We start from the raw sequence: 12337 nt of genomic DNA, 5'->3' as shown, positions 1-12337 counted from the left end.
TGACATAGACCTTCCATTGCACTTTAACCCTGACCTTCAGAACCTCCTGCGAACTCAACACACAACTGCATACATTCTGTAAATATGTCAAGTTAATCCATAGTAAATCATTCTGAGCCTCTCCATTACTTACCAGTGCAGCATTGGACAGGCCTGCAACGTCATTGGTCCCAACATAAGTAAGAGAGACATGGTACCTCTGCGCCTGTCTTTCATAAAGCTGGATCCTCCTTCACTCAGCACAGACAGTGTGCTCTTTGAACACTTTTAACACTCGCTGCTGTTATCCGACTGAGACAGTCTGGGACTGAGAGATCTGTCTTGGTGTCCCAAAACAGACCCTTTAATCCACTGCTGTTAACAGTCTGGACTGCCTCACACAGTACTGTAAGTACAACTTAAGACAAACTCGCAGCACAGAATAGTTTGCAATGGATAGAACACTCAAGATGCAGAGAGAACATGCAAATACTGATCTGAAACCCTCCTGCATTTCCAGGAATTTGACTCCTATCATATTCCTCTTGCAACATACCACCCTTTCCAGATCTGGTATCCGCACACAGCACAGCCCGTTTATCTGATTATACTGTAGACATTTTACACCCCTGCTATAAGGGCGCCAAACTGCTATTCAAGAAGCAAAGCCAGTACACATTTTTGCCAATGCTTTAACACAATTGCTTTTACAAGGCTGGATGTACTCTTTTTCTCAGTAGAGTTTGCACACCTCTATTCATACCACAAACAATTTTGCTAAAAAAAAATCCTCACACTGCATACCAAGTATATTTAAATGCAAGAGCGCAACACCCTTTATTTTAAAAGACTGATACCTCTCAGAAAGTACTGACAATTAACTTAACAAAGAACAACGACACAGTTTCTATTCAGGGTCAAGTTCCACACACATAACACCAGTCTGCTACTATTTAAAACTTGGGAACGCTTCACAAGATGTGTATGGCCTTCAGACATTCATTGAACAATTTTTCAAATCCAGAATTTTTCCAACTTTCGCAGAACAAACCTGTGGAGTCACAGGGAAAGGGGGTTGTCCCAGTAGTCAGGACTTAGTCAGAGGAAGCAACTGAAGCAGGTGGACGGAGGATTGATTCTTATGAGCCATTGCCCTTACAGACCCCCAAGGACATTGCAGCGTGGATCTGAAAATCTTGCCACACAAAAACTTAAATTTTGCGGCGCACTATTGCGTTTTTTACAGAAATTTTGAGCATTTTATTATATTGGCAATCATCAGTCATTCATATTTATGAGTTGCGATGTCCTTTTAAACCTATGGTTATCCATTCCACATACCCGCGAATTGTTCATTAGTAACACCTTCAGCCGCTCCGGGCAAGAGGACTTTGTGTTTTGAAATTGCACAGTGTCTCAGTCACACGAGGGCTGAAGTAATTGTGACTTTGTGAACTCCTGCTGAATTAATAACAGAATTACGACCATAGTATTCCATGCTCAGGCTTCACAAAATAAGACTCCCCATGTTTCTCCGTTTTTTTGATCATTAATCTTTATACTGATCAGAAGATCATCCACTCCACCACACACAAGGTAGGCCTATTGCTTTAACTGTTATGACAATATAACACTATAAAGTAGCAGTACCTAAACACTGAGGGGCATATTTATACTCTGTTTGCACCGGATTTGTGTAATTTTTTTGTTTTTTTTCCTCAAATCTGGCGCAAACTTAACTCCATATTTATATTTTGGCGCTAGACATGTCTAGCGCCAAAATATTGGAGTTAAAGTAAGTTTTCCTTGTGGAAAACTTCCTTGCGTCAATTAGATGCAAGGTAGGCGTGCCTGGGCAAAAAATGGCTCAAAGGCCCTAGCACCTTATTTATCCTCCCGTGCAAAAATCACACACATGAGGAGGAGGGCCTTAAATAATGGCGCTAAGCCTGCTTAGCACCATTATTTAACACCTGGGTCAGGGCAGGCGTTTGGGGACCTGTTGGCCTTTTTCCATGGTCAGAGACCATGGAAACAGCCCACAGGTGCCCTTCCCTCCCCCCAGGTACACACCCGCCCTCCCGCACCCACACCTGTAGGACACCTAAGGATGGGGGGACCAATCCCAGGTGAGTCCAGGTAAGTCTTTTTTTTTGTTTTGCAAAGTACCATAGGAGGGCCTAACTTGGGCCCCCCTACATGGCACTGTGCCCAATGGCCATGCCCAGGGGACTTATGTCCCCTGGGCATGGCCTTTGGTCTGAGGGGCATCACTTCTGTCTTTACTTAGACAGGAGTCATGTCCATGGGGTTGTGTGTGGAAATATTGACGCTATTCAGGTTAGAGTCATTTTTTTTACTCTAACCTGACTAGCACCATTCTTTCACGCACAACCTCCAGTTTCCCCTAAACCTCCCCCACCCGGTTAGCGTCAATAATTTTGACACTAAGTGGGCCTTACCGCTGGCTAGCGTCATGGCTTAAATATGACGCCGGGCTGGCGTCCAGGAAAGGCGCTAGCCAGCAGTATACTTTTTGACGCAAACCTGTGCTAATGCAGGTTTGTGTCAAAAAGTATAAATCAGGGCCTAATGACCGAATTTAAGAAAAGTGTTGCTGCATCCAATGCAGCGCCAGTTTTCTTGCGCCTCTTAGAGCCCCCCTTCTGCCACCATGTGTGTGCCATATTTAATATACAGCGCACCATGGGGCAGGGTAGGGGGATTGGCCACAAGGTTTTGTCTTGCACCACGCACTGTGGCCAAACCCCAAACAGCCTGCCAACCCCACACTGTGCACAGTGCTTGGCGTGTGTAGCATATGGTTGGCCTTAGAACCCTAGGGACCCCATCCCCTAGGGCTAAAAAAATATATTAAGGGCAGCCCCTTCTCCAACCCCTAACTGGCACTAGTTACCCAACCCCTGGGGCCAGTTCCAATAAAAAGGAGAAAGGGCCAGTGTGGCCTACCTCCCCAAGCCTTAACAGGCCTGTGGACCCAAATCCCCATGGCCAAATACAATTGAACAGGGGAGTACCTTGCACTTTTCTCTCCCCAAGTTTTTTTTGGGCCCCAGGGACCCCTTCCCCAGAGCCAAAATCTAGGAGGAGGGAGGGGGGCATGCAGCTCTCCTCCCTGATCATTATGAGGACTCCATTCCCCAGGCCTAACCACCAAAAAAGGGAAGGCGGACCATGTGGCCTCCCTCGCCGAGTCTTTATAGGTCCTGAGGACCACATCCCAGGGCTGTTTTTTGTTTAAATAGGGAGGGCAGTTGCACAGGCCCCTTCCCTGAGCCTTATAAGCTCAAGGCCTAGTGATTAATAAAGGGAGGAGGGAATGCGACCACCTGTCCCTTAGCCTAAACAGGCCCCAGTGACCCCATCCCTCAGGGCTGAAATGTAAATGAAAGCGGTCAAAGAGCCCCAATCCCTGAGCATTTTTAGACCATGAGGAACCCATCGCCCTAGGTTGTGCCGTAGTTCAAAGTGGAGAGGTGCCTTGTCCCCTCTCCCTGAACCTTCTCAGACCCTGAGGACCACATCCCCTTGGTCCCCCATTATTTAAAGTGTGTCCCCAGGTTCTCACCCAGGGTACCTACCAAGCACAACATTAGGGGCCATGAGGGGAGCCCCCAAGGCTCCCATGTCCCCAGCCTCTTCAATGTGCACTGCAGGAGCCAGAATTACTTCTACCCAGGGGGAGCAGCTATTTATGCTGCTCCCTCTCAACAGAAGCAATGTGTTCGGTTTCCCTGCCCACATTCAGTGTGGGCAGGAAAACAGATCACAGGTCTGCTCCTAGCCGGAGGAAGCATCTTTAAAACTCCTGCCCACTGGGAGCAGACTTTGTGTTTGCTCCTGTTTCACACAGATATGAAAATGGTCCCACCAAACATGTTCCCCTGCCTGTGCGAGTGCAGGCAGGGAAATCACTGTTTGCGGGAGTGGGCTCCCCGGGACACAGCAATTGTTAAAATTTTGTCCCTGAGCCATGGGGTCCCCAGGGCCTTTTTAAGGTTCATGGAGGGGGCTGTGTGGCTCCCCCACCATATAAAATACATTGGGCCCCAGATAATGGGGTCCCCAGGGCCAAATAAGACTCAGGCAGGAGTGCTGCACCCCTCCTACAAAATTAAATTGGGCCCAGGGGTAGGGTGTTCAAAAATGGCTCAAAAATTGTGGCTGCAAACCCCACTCCCTTTAATAACCAGATTAGGCTATGGGGGATTTGGCATTGAGGTCAAAAACAGTTCAGGGAAGGGGTCCACCTGCCCCCTCTCCTTAATTATACATGACGCTGTTGTATGGTGTCCTTGGGGCCCTAAATGGGCTGGTGCCCCCTCCCTTTAGATAAATTATGAAATGGCGGCTGACATTTTATAAATTTTTTGGCCGTGATTGCTGCGATCCCCAAAATTTGCATATTGTTTTTTATTTACATCCTGTGGGGGAGCCCCTCTGGGTCCCTCCTATGCAGCGTAAGGGGGCAGGGTATGCCTACCCTGCCCACATATATATTTGACATTTTAAACATTTTTTAAAAGACCAGGACAGGGGACTAAGGGGCAGACTAGTGCAGTGCCACTTTTCTTGCACCCTTTAGCACCCCCCAATGCCACCATTTGTGGGCTGTATTTAACATACGGTGCACCAAGGTGGTAGTTAGGGAACTTGCATAAACATTTCTGATGCTAGCTCGATGCTTTGCAGGATTAGCGTAAAAAATGATTATGCTAATCCTGCAAAGCACCCAGAGGACCATTGAAGACAATGGGAGCCTCCTTTTAACACCTGCTCTGAGAACGTGTTAAAATGGCAATATAAATGACTCAAAGAAATCGCTTAGATTTCTTTGGACCATTTATTAGGACACCCTAACGAAGGAATGCCCCCTTTGCAAACATTATGCCTGGCACAGGCATAATGTGGAGCAAGGAGTTACAGAGTGGCGCAGTGCAAGCATTGCGCCACTTTGTAAATAGGGTGCAGCGTTTTTGGCCATCTAACGCCACATTAGCATAAAAAAATGATGCTAATGTGTTGTGATATGATGCTAGGCCCTCTTAAATCTGGGCCTAAGTCCCTGACTCCTGTAATGACTGCCAGCAGCATTTCTGTCATGTGTCTGGCAGCCAATAAGAGAGCTCACTCCTGCATGAGCCTGATTCCCACAGGAGTGAGATGGCCCAAGGGAAAAAGAGGTCCCTGGGCCAATTTTTAAATTTGCGCTCGCTCAAGACTCTCAAGGGCCTCTCATGGATCCAACCACCCAGATATACAAATATTTGTAAACATTAATTTCTCAAAAACTGCTGACCAGATTTTCATCACATCACAAAAAGCATGATTTGTGATCTATGATCTAGCTTTCTGCAAAATCTGGTGTAATTCTGTTCAGCAGTTTTTGATGTAGCCCCACCTAAAGAAGTCTATGGAAAATGGACTTGGATTTTGCATTTTGAGACCCACATTTTTCTCATTCTCTTGGCCCCTTCTTGACAGATCATCCTGAAACTTTCCAGGAAGGAGCTAAAGTGAATTTTCTTTTTTTTTTCGGAACGTTCCCGGATGATTGCTTAAACTGCGCCAAAGTCATTAGCAAACCAAAAAATGCCTTTTCTATGGAAACTAACTAGTGGTAAATAATTATGAAATAATTATTTAATTATTTTTAAAAGCAACAATAATTGCAAGTTAAAATAGACATTAAAATATACTTTTACATCTTTGATAAAAACAAAATTTATAAAATATATAAAAGTAAACATACACATATATGTGTGGACATTTGATATTTAAAATTATTCTTGACAAAATAGTATGTATACATTAAAGAAATGTAGTTTAATTAGTTGAATTCATTATTTATTTAATTAATACACATTATTAAATATAATTAATACATTTGCAGTATATCTAATTTTATTATGTAGAGCTTACTGATAAATGTTTTGAAAGAACTTATGTTTATATTTTATATGAAACATTTTGCCCTTTTTAAAATGTATTTATATACCAAGAAAAAACACTTACAGCAAGCAGAAGAATGCTGGGAATAAATTAGATTTGCAAAATTGAAAATATTTTTTCACACTATATTGGTCCAAGTCTCAATGTTTGATCAAATACTGATCATTCGCCACATTTTTCGTATTTTTTTATTTTATTTTATTAGTTTGATATCAGGCCATACAAACTCAATATCTCATCAAATTACAATCAACAGTACCCCCTTTCACATAAATACAATAAACAATACAAAGGTCTTAAAAATCATGGAAATGTCACTAAAACATATCAATAATCATAAACAGACCCATCCCTCACACCCTGGTGGCTCATGCATGAATAGCATGGTGTACAAAAAAAAACACAAATATGTTCTAATCCATTATGAAATGCATCTTACACTTTTAGGAGGGTAACCCTGTGCACAATGCCCCTAACCCTGCTCATGAGTAGTTATACACATGAAAATTACATTACAGCACATACACAAAATTCGGTAAGATAAAAAAGTGCTTTAAAAATTAAATACTAGACCTTCTCCTTTCTTCAGCTCCTCCATATGCATAAAATCATCCCGCATAAAGCCCCCCTGTTCTCAGTCGTAATTATTTGCGACAAGTATATAACTTGTGAACATTGAACTTGAGTGCAACAGTGGAAGATAATGACCAATCTGAAACACGCCTTCCCATAATCCACAATCATGCAAAAATGGCAATATCATAAAATCAAGTCATTTCCACTAACCTATTAGACACCACAGAAAAAAGAAATTAGCCCTGCTTCAGCAAACCAGCATGTTGATGCACTGCATATTTAACCGCTCTGAGCTTGATAGAGCAGGAAAAAAAGGGAGTGCCACAGTGGAAGATGGCAACCAGTCTAGACCATACCTTCTCATAATCCACAATCATGTGGAAAAATAGCAATCTTAATTAACTGAGATCAATATATGACTTGTGGACATTAAGCTTAATAGAACAGATGGCAACCTGTCTGAAGGATGCTTTCCCAGAATCCACAATCATGTGCAAAAGATAGCAATATCATAAGATCAAGTCATACCTGCTAACCTTTCAGAGACCACAGATACAAATTTAACCATGGCCCAGCAAACAGGCATATTGTTGCACTGCATAATTAACCACTCCAGATCTCTCACGCGGCATACCTGGAACTTTCTAAAAATGGGTTATAGCGTACTGCATTGTATATTACAGAAGGAGCAACAAAAAACAAGGATATACACCAAAGAAAGTGATTTCAGCTTACAGAAAGGACAGAGATCCCAAACCAAACCCCTCCTGGCTAATACTCCTCCATCTGATAAAGACAAGACCAAGGTCCTTAATAGAGGTATGGGCTTTGTACCCACTCCAAAAGAAGATTTCTTCCGCCTCCAGTGCGAACTTTCCAAATTCTTTAGAAAAATCAGACTGCAGGTCTTCTCTAAAGAAAAACCCAATGATAACTTACCTACAGATTCAGGTCTTAAAAAACCGTCTACATTCACGCCTCCTTCATTTTCAATGCCTTGTGAGGTCTTGGCATTTGAACAAGCAGTTACGACTGATGTAACTAAATTACGACCAAAACATAGCTTTGTCAATCTACCCATAGCTGAGAGCAACGCTCTCAAAGGACTGGCAGCTGATACCAGTATCGCCATCAAATCAGCTGATAAGGGTGGTGCTATAGTCATAATGAACACCGAGGACTACAGACAAGAATGCTTACGCCTCCTCAGTGACTCGACTTACTATGCTCAGATTGACCGTGATCCCACAGACAGAATACACACTGAAATACGAGGAATGATAGAGGAGGCACTAGGAAATTCATGGATACCACAGAAAGAAGCTGAATTTTAGGACACTGTGAATCCTCGCACACCTTACTTCTACTGTCTCCCGAAGATCCAGAAAGGTAAAACCCCCCCTCCGGGTCGCCCTATAGTTTCAGGGATAGGATCGATTCTCGAACCCCTATCCACTTTTTGTGACCATTTTCTACAACCCCTTGTACAAGAGTCAACTACTTACCTGAGGGATACTAAAGATGTCCTTAATCTGATAGAGTCTATTAATTCTACAGATGACGTTGATGCTCTTATCACCTTAGACGTGGAAGCACTATATACCAACATTCCGCAAGAAGCCACTCTAAGGGTGGTCGAGACAGCCCTTCTAGCTGCCCGACTAGATTTAGCAACTCCAGTCCATTTTATAATGCATTGTGCCAGTTTAGCTATGACCGAAAATTTCTTCCAGTTCGAAGATCAGCTCTTCCACCAGATACGGGGCACGTCCATGAGTAGTACCTTTGCTCCCAGTTTGGCTTACCTCTATATGTATGACTTCGAAAAACGTTTCATATTACCAGATTCCAATCCTTTTTTTGACCATATCAAATTATGGCGTCGTTAAATAGACGACATTTTGGTGGTCTGGCATGGTTCCATTAATGAGGTAGACACATTCACAAAATGGGTCAACGGTTTGGACCCTTCTTTGAAATTCACTTCTTCGGTCTCTACCACCAATATTCCATTATTGGATTTGGAGATCAACATTGAGGAAGGCAAACTAACTACATGCACATATCAGAAAACAACAGATCGCAATAGTTTGTTACAGTATGAGAGTCATCACCCCAAAGCACTTAGAGATAATTTGCCTTATGGCCAGTTTCTGCGACTCCGTCGTAATTGCAGTAATATACACTCATTTGACACGCAAGCATCTGACTTGCGGAGTAAATTAGGTGATCGGCATTATCCCTACAGAGTGGTTAATACTGCCTACAAACGAGCAAGGTATAGCGATAGGGACGCATTGCTTCAGATGACCTCTAGACCGGCAGAGAATAAATTGACATATGTGTCTACATTTCTGTCCAATACCATCAAGAAAGTAATCAACAAGAGATGGGATATCCTCTGCAGTGGTGGAAATGCTATCCCTAAACCTTTGTTTGCTTTCAAAAGGACCACCAATCTTAAGGATATGATGGTCCACACTTGTCCCAGACCCCGAATTGTCTCGACTATACAAAGGTCTCTTTGGGATCTCCCTTCAGTCATAGGCCATTTCCCTTGTGGCAACTGCAACGTGTGTTCACTTACTAAACACGCAGAGTCCCTTGAATTAGAACCAATAGGGAAGTGGCGGTTATTAAAACATACCAATTGCAATACCTCCAACTGTGTCTATTTGATCACCTGCTCGTGTAACCTACGTTATGTGGGAATGACCACAAGAGCAGTAAAAGTAAGGATTAATGAACATCGTAGCAATATTCGTTGCGGTAAAACCACGACTAAATTGAGTGTCCACTACATAGATACTAATCATAGTCCGGACGACATGTGGTGGGTCATACTACAAACCTGCGCCCAGAAGGGGACGAAAGGTCTCTTTGAATTGGAACAGCGTTGGGTGTACAAACTTAACACACATCGCCAAGGGCTAAACAATGATATTCCCTGGACTAATTTTTCATATTGAAGTACTAATACCCTGTAGGGTCATTAATTTAGATTTATCCAGATTGTTCACTACTCAATAGGTGGAATCTATCTACCCTTAGAGTATGGCCTTCACCCAATTTGAGATTGCTCCCCTTATATACACCATTGAAAGGCATCTTGCCAGTGCACTTTTTGGGCTACATTCCTACCGACAACATATGGGATAATATTAATTTATAAATTTTTTGGTATATGTACGTGCCCCTTTGTCTTAGGCGAATCAGCAGTTCAGCGCAGTACTTTTAAATTTAAATTATGCCTACATTATGTTATAAAATATCAGTTTTGTAATGGCTGCCGCCTGGAGGCTCTTAGCAGTTCGCAACCAGGACCGCTGCCCTTCTTCTATTTTTACTTTTCTAAATAGGAACGACTAGAATGCGCGTATGCGCGTTGTTGGGCAACGAGAACGTCAGTTCGGCGTCGGGTTATGCATTATTTCTACCCCTCGGCCTGCGGCTCTCACTAACATTCGGGAGCGCGGCCAGGGGTAGGTGACCCTCTTCAACCCAGGACTATTATAGGTAAGTGCCCTTGGCATCGGTTTATATTTTTTGTCTTGTATGCTCTACTGGTAACGATGAGGCGATCTCCCCCATGACGGGGATCACAACTCGAGCACGCTGCCTTTTAAGCGTGCGCTTTCCCTTATGGAAAGGAGTGCTCAAATGGACCTAATTTTGAGTCCGTGTTCCCACTCCGGTTTTTTCCTGGGTTTGACTTCGAATTTAGAGGACCTTCTACCGATTTTTTTACATATCACATTTGTCCTTGTCATACTGTTCGCATTTCGAACATTGCACTTATTTATCTTTCTCTTTTTTCGTGTGCACTTTTTAAAAAAAAAATTTAAAAGACCTGCTCAAATGACAGCATAAGAATGGGCTAAACAGTTGCTCACGTATGAGTGTTATTTTACAGATTATGAATGTGCAAGTCAAACACACTATGTGACGCATATAATTTAGTTTCCATTTTGTGTCCCGTTTTATGGTCGCTTGCTGCACTGACGATTAGAGTGTTTGTAAGCCTGGCTATAGGCCGACGCGGTCCCATGAAGCCCTGTCCTACTTGGGAGGGTAAGCTCATCTTCATTTAATTTGCATGGGTTTGCCACCTTTTTACACTAACACTTAGTGGTGCACGGTTTGCCACCTGTTTCTTGTTTTATCGGCGTTATTTTTGTACCCATTCTGATAACTATTATCTACTGACTAAGTCATGTGTTGCTCACTGTTATTTTATATCCTCAGGGTGACTTATAGGAACAGCAAGTTCGGGTCAGATTGGACTCGTGTAAGTGACTGGTATCCTTCCTTTTTTCTTTTTGCTGACAGTTATAGACCGCAGGAGTCTAGTTATTTATAGTAGGAGAGATTCAAGATACATTAGGTCCTGAAGAAGCGTTGCTGGATCCTTTGAGGACCATTGAGACGCGAAACATGTCGACCTCATTTTCGAGGTGCGTCAGGTAGTTCCTGGCCTCCTCCCTTTCTCAATAAACCGATATAGAGTGGTTGAGAATTATCTCTTTCCCACTCCTGTGTTATGTTTTTAATCTTGGCCATTACCCTACACAGATTAATAAATTGGATTACTCAGAGGGTCTTGAACCAATTTTAATTTTTCTGTTGTTCTCCCCACTTTTTCTCCTTACTCACTTTTGGGGTTTGTGGCATCATCGAGAAAAGATCTCCGGCAAAGAGCCCCCAGACATTGCAGTGCCGGTCTGACGAGGAGCACGTCCGATGATGAAGCATGACACCCAATAGGGTGTGTGAGGACTCTTGCTCCTAATTATTAGGACCCTATTTTCACCCTTTCTTGCACTTTTTGGAACAGTGTATTTCATTATTTAAGAGTGACTGGGGCCATCCTAACATTCAGGGCCCACTGTTGTACAGACCTACTTTTGATATCCTTCAGATAGGGCTGTAAATGACCCCTGTATTTAACCTCCTATAATTGCTCCAGTTTAATACTCTTGCGGACGTCAGCCACGTCGCTATTATGTGGACACTTTTTTTTATTAATCCTTTCAGTACTTATTTTTGATGAGACGCTGACATCTTCAAGGGATCATACTCAGCTGGAAAATTAAGAGCTGACTCAATGGCCTGTACATTATTTACCCATTCTCCCAGATGTATCTCTTTTAAAAGTGATTTTATTAAAAACCAAAAAGTCCCTGCTTCAGCCTTTAGGAGCCCAGTCCAAAAGTGGAGCACCCATGGTCTATTTTTAATTAGTATATCTATGAGTCCCAGATCTAGCAGCAAGGCAGTACTAACCGAACCCCTCAGCAAGCCTAACCAGCATTTCCAAATGTTGTTTCTGTAGTTTGCATACGCTTTACCTGTTTTTCAAGTAGTGCCTCACAGCCATATAGCAACAAGGAGACAACTTTAGCATTATACACCAACCAAAGTACTTCTACAGATTTATGGCCTAAGGCAGAATCCAATCTCTGCAATGCCCCTGCTTTTTAAAATATATTTATTTATTGGTTTTTAACAGTTCAGTACATACATGGTTAAATTCACAACATAATTAGGTTACTATGTACTGTGGTTGTCGAGTAGGAATAATGGAGTATTTGTTGCTGTATATTTGAACAGTATCAACGTTTTTGACGCCTGGTTATTTGAGCGATAGGGATAAGCATATTAGTAACATCATATAGTCATCTAAAACTCGTTGCAAAGTTAGCATTCCCATATTCCAATAAAGTGAACTGGGAATGGAAAAAAGGAAAGTGATCTAGGAGCCAAGTATTGCGGCATGTGTAAGGTTTTCTTTTGTTTTCCCCCCTTAGGT

The sequence above is a fragment of the Pleurodeles waltl genome, chromosome 11, assembly GCF_031143425.1.
Source record: "Pleurodeles waltl isolate 20211129_DDA chromosome 11, aPleWal1.hap1.20221129, whole genome shotgun sequence".
NCBI lineage: Eukaryota > Metazoa > Chordata > Amphibia > Caudata > Salamandridae > Pleurodeles > Pleurodeles waltl.
This window is presented reverse-complemented; position numbering follows the sequence as displayed.